Source organism: Equus caballus, chromosome 16 (genome assembly GCF_041296265.1).
Source record: "Equus caballus isolate H_3958 breed thoroughbred chromosome 16, TB-T2T, whole genome shotgun sequence".
NCBI lineage: Eukaryota > Metazoa > Chordata > Mammalia > Perissodactyla > Equidae > Equus > Equus caballus.
Window position 1 is genome coordinate 48,726,412 of NC_091699.1, and position 7,644 is coordinate 48,734,055.

Sequence of the window (7,644 nt, forward strand, 5' to 3'; positions counted from 1 at the left end):
GGAAAGCGAATGGGTAAACTGAGGTCCAGCTACACAGGGAACTCACAGCAAGCACAACAAATAGCCAGTGACACCTCCCCTCTTCCCTACCACTCCACCCTGCCAGCCAAATTGCTAGCCTTTGGGCGTTAGCCTTGAGGGCACTTTCTCTTAGAAGACTTCCCTCTTTGACCCCTGGCCTAGGTGAGGCCCCCTATACTTCCCTCTCTCACTACTGCGTGGAAGTTCACCTGTTTCTGCAGGGCCCAGCATGGACCTGCCACAGGGAGTGAGAGGGTGAGTGAGTGCTTCAGGAGATCTGGAGAGCACGGCACTTCATGGGGAGGAAATGAGGCTGTTGGTTAAGGTAGTTGGACCCCTCTGGTGCTGCCTTGAGCCAAGGATGTTTAGTGAGGGGAAGTGCAGCATCAATTTAAGTTGTGCAGTGGCTGGATATTAGCACCCTCCTTACCAGCTGAGTGATCCTAGGCAAATTAACTAGCCTCTGTGCCTCAGCTTCTTTAAAGTGGAGATAATATAGCACCAACCTCCCAGTTGTGGGGGCCTAATGAGTCAGCATCATAGGTTAAGAACTTATGACAGCTAAATGAAATAAGTCAGACACAAAAGACAAATATTGTGTGATTCCACTTAACTGAGGTATCTAGAACGGGCAAATCCATAGAGGCAGAAGTAGAATAGAGGTTGCCAGGAGCTAGAGTGAGGGGAAAATGAGGATTTATTGCTTAATGGCTACAGTTTCTGTTTGGGGTGATTTTATTTTTTTATTTTTATTTTTTTGCTGAGGAAGATTTGCCCTGAGCTAACATCTGTTGCCAGTCTTCCTCTATGTTATATGTGGGCTGCTGCCACAACATGGCCACTGACGAATGGTGTAGGTCTGTGCCCAGGAACTGAACCCAGGCTGCCAAAGCAGAGAGCACTGAACTCAACCACTAGGCCACCAGGGCTGACCCCTTGGAGTGATTTTAAAGTTTTGGATATAGATAGTGGTGACAGTTACAAAAAACAAAACAAAGAAAACCTTATGACAGACTTAAATACATAGAGCTGGAAAGAACAATTGTAATCAACTATTTCAGAACTCTGGAACCTGATCAGACAAGGAAAATACTGGGTGAAGGGAAAGCCTGTGCTTGAACTAGCCACCACCTCCCATTCCTCAGCCCCACCATGGTTGTGGGGATAGCAGCTTCAGTTCCAATAACATCTGATTGGTGCCAGGGCAGGCAGTGGGGACCTTGCCCTCCAAAAATTTGGGTTTTGTGCTTGGGTCTGGTGGTACCCTGAGATTCTTGCCTTGGTTTCAGCCCTCTCAGCTGCAATGGCTTGCCTGGTGGTAGCATCTATCAGAAGATTTAAAGGGCTAGTGCAGTGCCCAGTGCCTATTTTTTTTTTTTTTAACCAGAAAGTCTTTGTAACTGAGCAGAAACTTCAGTGACCATACACAAGGAACACATGCTTTGCAAAAATAATTTGGAAAAGTCACAAATGCATAGCTTCAGTCCTCAAGAAGCAAAAGTGAGCAATCCCTGAAGAGTGGGAGAATCCATTTTCCAGAATTATCATAACATAATACTTGGAATATCCAGTTCTCAACAAAAATTTACAAAGCATACAAATAAACAGGAAAGTATGTCCCATTCACAGGAAAAAAAACATTTGATGGGCCAGCCCAGTGGCGCAGCAGTTGGGTGTGCACGTTCCACTTTGGCGGCCCAGGGTTCACCAGTTTGGATCCCTGGTGTGGACATGGCACCACTTGGCAAGCATGCTGTGGTAGGCATCCCACATATAGAGTGGAGGAAGATGGGCACGGATGTTAGCTCAGGGCCAGTAATCATTTGGGCTCTGAATAGTAATAAAAATTTAAAAAAAAAAAAGCATTTGACAGAAACTATCACAATTTTGGAACTGAAAAGCACAGTAACAAATGAAAGATTCACTAGAGTCACAAAAGTCAATTGCTTTCTCATATATCAGCAACGAACAGTTGAAATTAAAAACAATACCATTTACATTAGCACCAGAAATAAATTATGTATAAGTCTAACAAAATATGTACAAGATCTATGTAAGGAAAACTACAAAACTCTGATGAAAGAAAAAGAACATCTAAATAAATGGAGAGATATTACAGGTGCATGGATAAGAAGACACAATATTGTCAAAATGTTAGTTCTTCCCAACTTGATCTACAGATTCAACAAAATTCCAATAAAAATCCCAGCAAGTTTTATTTTGTTGAGATCAACAAACTGATTCAAAAATTTATGTGGAAAAGCAAAAGACCAACAGCCAGCACAATATTGAAGGAGAAGAACGAAGTCAGAGGACTGGAACTACCCACCTAAGGCTTACTATAAAGCTACACAAATTGAAACAGTGTGGTATTGGCAAAAGAATAAACTAATAGATCAGTGGCACAGAACAAAGTGCCCAGAAATAGGCTCACTCAAGTATAGTCAACTGATCTTCGATAAAAGAGCAAAGGCAATTCAATGGGGAAAGAAAGTCTTTTCAGCAGATGGTGCTGGAACAATTGGGCATCCACATACAAAAAAATCTAGACACAGTTCTTATACCTTCACAAAAAGTAACTCAAAATGGATCATAAAGCCAAATGTGAAACACAAAACTATAAAACTCCTAGAAGATAACATAGGAGAAAATCTAGATGACCTTATATTCAGTGATGACTTTTTAGACACAACACTAAAAGCATGATCCATGAAAGATAAAAATTTGTAATCTGGACTTCATTAAAATTTAAAACTTCTGCTCTGTGAAAGATACTGTTAAGAGAATGAAAAGACAAGCCATAGATTGGGAGAAAATCTTTGCAAAAACATATCTGATAAAGGAGTGGTATCCAAAATATACCCAAAAAACCTCTTAAAACTTAATAAGAAACAATCCAATTAAAAAAATGGGGAAAATGTTTGAGCACACACCTCAGCAAAGATCTACAGATGGCAAATAAGTGTATGAAAGGACTTTCAGCATCACAATGTTGAATGTCATCAGAGAACTGCAAATTAAAACAAAAATGAGATGAGTACTACACACCTATTAGAATGGTTAAAATCCAAAACACTGACACCACCAAATGCTGACAGGGATGGGGAGCAACAGGAAGTCTCATTGCTGGTGGGAATGCAAAATGGTACACTTTGGCCATTTCTTACAAAGCTAAACATAGTTTTATCATAACCAAGCAATTGTACTCCTAGGTATTTACCCAAATGAGTTAAAAACTTATGTCCACACAAAACTCTGCACATTAATGTTTATAGCAGCTTTGTTCATAATTGCCAAAAAATTAGGAGCAACCAAGATGTCCTTCAATAGAGGAACTATGTGTGTGAGGTGTGAGGGAGTATGTGGAAACTCTGTGTCCTCCACTCCCTGACATGGGACTATGAGTGGTAGTGGTTATGAGAAAAGTAGAAATTCACCTAAATTTACCAGCTTCTTCATCAGGTTCTCCCCTGGATGCTGAACATGTTCTGCCAGACTCTAAATTTCCAAAAAAGTTGCTTCAGACAGTTTCAGTTAGCTCAATTGTTATTTCAGTAGATGGGCAGATTCCTGGACCTTTCTACTCTGCCATCTTTGTTGACATGACTCTCAGACAACACTCTCTTAAACAATCAGTGGGTCAAAGAAGAAATCACTAGGGAAATTAGAAAATACCTCGAGATGATTGAAAATGAAAACACAACATATCAAAACTTATGGGAAGCAGCAAAAGCTGTACTGAGAGGGAAATTTATAGTTATAAACACCTACATTAAAAAAGAAGAAAGATCTAAAATCAATAACCCCACTGTACATCTTAAAGAATTAGAAAAAGAAGAGCAAACTAAACCCAAAGCTAGCAGAAGAAAAGATACAATAAAGATTGGAATAGATATAAATCAAATAGAGAATAGAGAGGCCAGCCTGGTGGTGCAGCAGTTAAGTTCACATGTTCTGCTTCAGCAACCCAGGGTTTGCTGGTTCAGATCCTGGATGCAGACCTACACACAGTTTGTCAAGCTATGCTGTGGCAGGCATCCCACATACAAAATAGAGGAAGATGGGCACAGATGTTAGCTCAGGGCCAGTCTTCCTCAGCAAAGAAAGAGGAGGATTGGCGGCAGATGCTAGCTCAGGGTTAATCTTCCTCAAAAAAAAAAAAAAGAAAAATGTGATATTGTGAGTTATAATAGGAAATATAGGGCCAGGGGCTAGCCCGGTGGTGCAGCGGTTGAGTCCACACATTCTGCTTTGGCAGCCTGGGGTTTGTTCAGATCCTGGCTGCAGGCATGGCACCACTTGGCAAGCCGTGCTGTGGTAGGCATTCCACATATACAGTGGAGGAAGATGGGCATGGATGTTAGCTCAGGGCTAGTCTTCCTCAGCAAAAAAAAAAGAGGAGGATTGGAAGCAGATGTTAGCTCAGGGCTAATCTTCCTCAAAAAAAAGAAAGAAATACAGGGCCAGCCCCATGGCCAAGTGGTTAAGTTCGCGCACTTCACTTCGGCAGCCCAGGGTTTTGCCGTTTCGGATCCTGGGTGCAGACATCAAGCCATGCTGAGGCAGCATCCCACATGCCACAACTAGAAGGACCCACAACTAAAAATATACAACTATGTACCCAGGGACTTTGGGGAGAAAAAGGAAAAATAAAATATTAAAAAAAAAAAAAAGAAACACTTATTTGGTATTTCTCCTGGCACAGAGCTCCTAAAACCCTTGGAATTTCCATGATGAGAGTAATAATAGTCTTTTGTTACGTTAATGAGGTGACTTGAAAAGTACCTAAAGATGGGGGCTGGTTGCCTGTAGGAGCCAATCATGTGACTAGAAGTTTGGAACTTTCAGTCCCACCCCTCCCACCTCCTGGGAGGAGAGAAGGGCTGAAGATTGAGTTCAATTACCAGTGGCCAATGATTTAATCAATCATGCCCATGTAATGAATCCTCCATAATAACCCAAAAGGATGGGGTTCAGAGAGCTTCCAGGTTGGTGAACCTATGGAGATTCAGGGAGAATGGTGTGCCCAGAGAGGGCACAGAAGCTCCCTGCCCCTTCCCACATACCTTGCCCTACACATCTCTTCCATCTGGCTGTTCCTGAGGTACTATCCTTTTATAATAAACTGGTGATCTTGTAAGTAAAATGTTTCCCTGAGTTCTGTGAGCCACTCTAGCAAATGAATCAAACCCAAAGAGAAGGTTGTGGGAACCTCTAATCTACAGCTGATCAGTCAAAAGCACAGGTGACAACCTGGACTTGTGATTGGCATCTGAAGTTGGGGAAGAGGGCAGTCTTGTAGGACTGAGCCCTTAACCTGTGGGATCTGATGCTATCTCCAGGTAGATAGTTTCAGAATTGAGTTGAATTGCAGGACACCCTGCTGGTGTTGGAGAATTGCTTGGTGGTATAGAATAAATATGCACATCAGAATTGGTGTCAGAATCCTAAAAAAACAATAGAGGAAATCAATAAAAGCAGAATCCCATTTTTTGGAAAAGATCAACAAAATTGACAAACTTTTAGATAAATTGACTAAGAGAAAAAGAGAGAAGACTCAAATTATCAAAATCAGAAATGAAAGTGGGAACATTTCTACCAGTTTTACAGAAATAAAAAGGATTATAAGAGAATATTATGAACAATTGTACACCAACAAATTGGAGAACCTAATTGAAATCAACAAATTTGTAGATACACAGAAACAAGACTGACTCAAGAAGAAATATAAAGCCTGAATAGACCTATAAATAGTAAGGGGGAGATCTCATCAAGATGGCGGCGTAAGCAGACTCTGAACTCATCTCCTCCCACAAACACAACCAGGTTACAACTATTTCTGGAAAAATTACCCTGGAGAGAAAACTGAAAACTGGATAAAAAGAACCCCCACAACAAGGGACAGTCCTGACTAAGGAGGAAGAGGCAGAAATTCCTGCTAGAGAGGAAAAAAGCCACCTTTGGGAGCAGTGGAGCTACTCAGCTGGCCAGATGGGAGCCACCCTAAGGTACGCAGCCCTCCCTGGAGGAGTGAGGACCAGAGTGGGGGCCAATACTACTATAAGTATCCTTCAGACTCAGCCCAACTGAGACAGGGGTCTTACTCTCTGGCTTTGCTGGCTATTAACTGCAGCGAGGATACCCCGAGAAAAGCTATTGGCCGAAAGCCAAAAAGACCCGGGTCTTAAAGGGCCCACACACAAACTCACTCATTGCAGCAACCTAAAATCACCAAAGAGAAGGCTGACAGTTCTTTGGTGAAATGAGACTCACCTGGTGGGTTCTCGGGGCATCTTGGTGAGAGGAGGGACCTCTCCGGAGACTGAGACATTGGTGGGGGCCATTGTTCTGAACTGGTCCAGGCGTACTGACACAGACCCCGGTGGGCACCATTGAGGTTCATCCCTTTGCCTGTTAGCCCAGGGGTCTGCCATGCCCACTAGAGCACAGATTTAATCCAGTTCACCCAGGGCAGGCAACCTGCCCTAGGGACTGGCCCCACCTAATAGCAAGCCCTCAGGCTACTTTTCAGCCTGCATTGACTGGGTGCCTTGATCCACTACTGGCAGGTGAGGGTGTCTGCCTCTGTGGGGCAGGGCCTGTGTGAGGACCAGGTGAACTGTGGGGGTCATTGGTGGAGAGGTGGGGGCCTCTGCAGTGCGGCATCGGGGTATGCTCCAGGGGGTTGAGAAGTGTGCACAGACCAGGACTGTGTTGACAGTGTTTGTGGTCCTGGGGGGGGGGCAGTAAGGCAGAAGATCTGTGCTTCACAAATAGCCATAAAAAGGATCAGCCCCACCTTCCAAAGTCTGAAACAATTGAGTGCTCCGGTGCCTAGGGCCAGCCCCACTCAGCTGCATTCCTAAGAGAACTGACAACAGCCTTGTAGGCCAGAGGCTTATCACAACTGTAAGCCCCTGAGCCTAGCAACCAGCTACGCTGGTTGCTAAATTAAGAGGAAAATTAAGCCAAATTAAGAGGAAAACTGCAATAGGAGTCTGCTGATAGACTTTGTAGCCAACAGTGCTGAGGTTCCCCAAACTGGATTTACAAACAGCTGGCCAGGGAAGGAAAGACTAGACTCCCTGGGTACCTGCAGTGGGAGCAACCCTGCCACAGCAGAAGGACACAAGTAGCCCACAAAGGGGTCACTCCTGGATCTTCTGGACTGGTGACAAGAGGGAAGCACACTGCTGGGCCTCATAAGGCATCTCATACATAAGGCCACTTCTCCAAGATCGGGAGACAGAGCCGACTCACCTAATACATAGAAAGGAGCACAGAGAAAGAGGCATAATGAGGAGACAAAAGAATACTTTCCAAGCAAGGGAACAGGAAAAACTCCAGAAAAGCGACTAAATGAAACAGAAACAAGTGACCTACTTGACAAAGAGTTCAAACAAAATATCATGAGGATGCTCACAGATATGCAGAGAAGAATGGATGAACACGGTGAGCACATCAGCAAAGAACTGGAAGATATAAAAAAAAATCAGAAATGAAGAATACAATACTGGAAATGAGAAATTCACTAGAGAGACTCAACAGCAGAGTAAAGGATGCAGAAGAACAGATCAGCGAGCTAGACAAAAGACTAGAGGAAATCACCCAAGCAGAACAGAA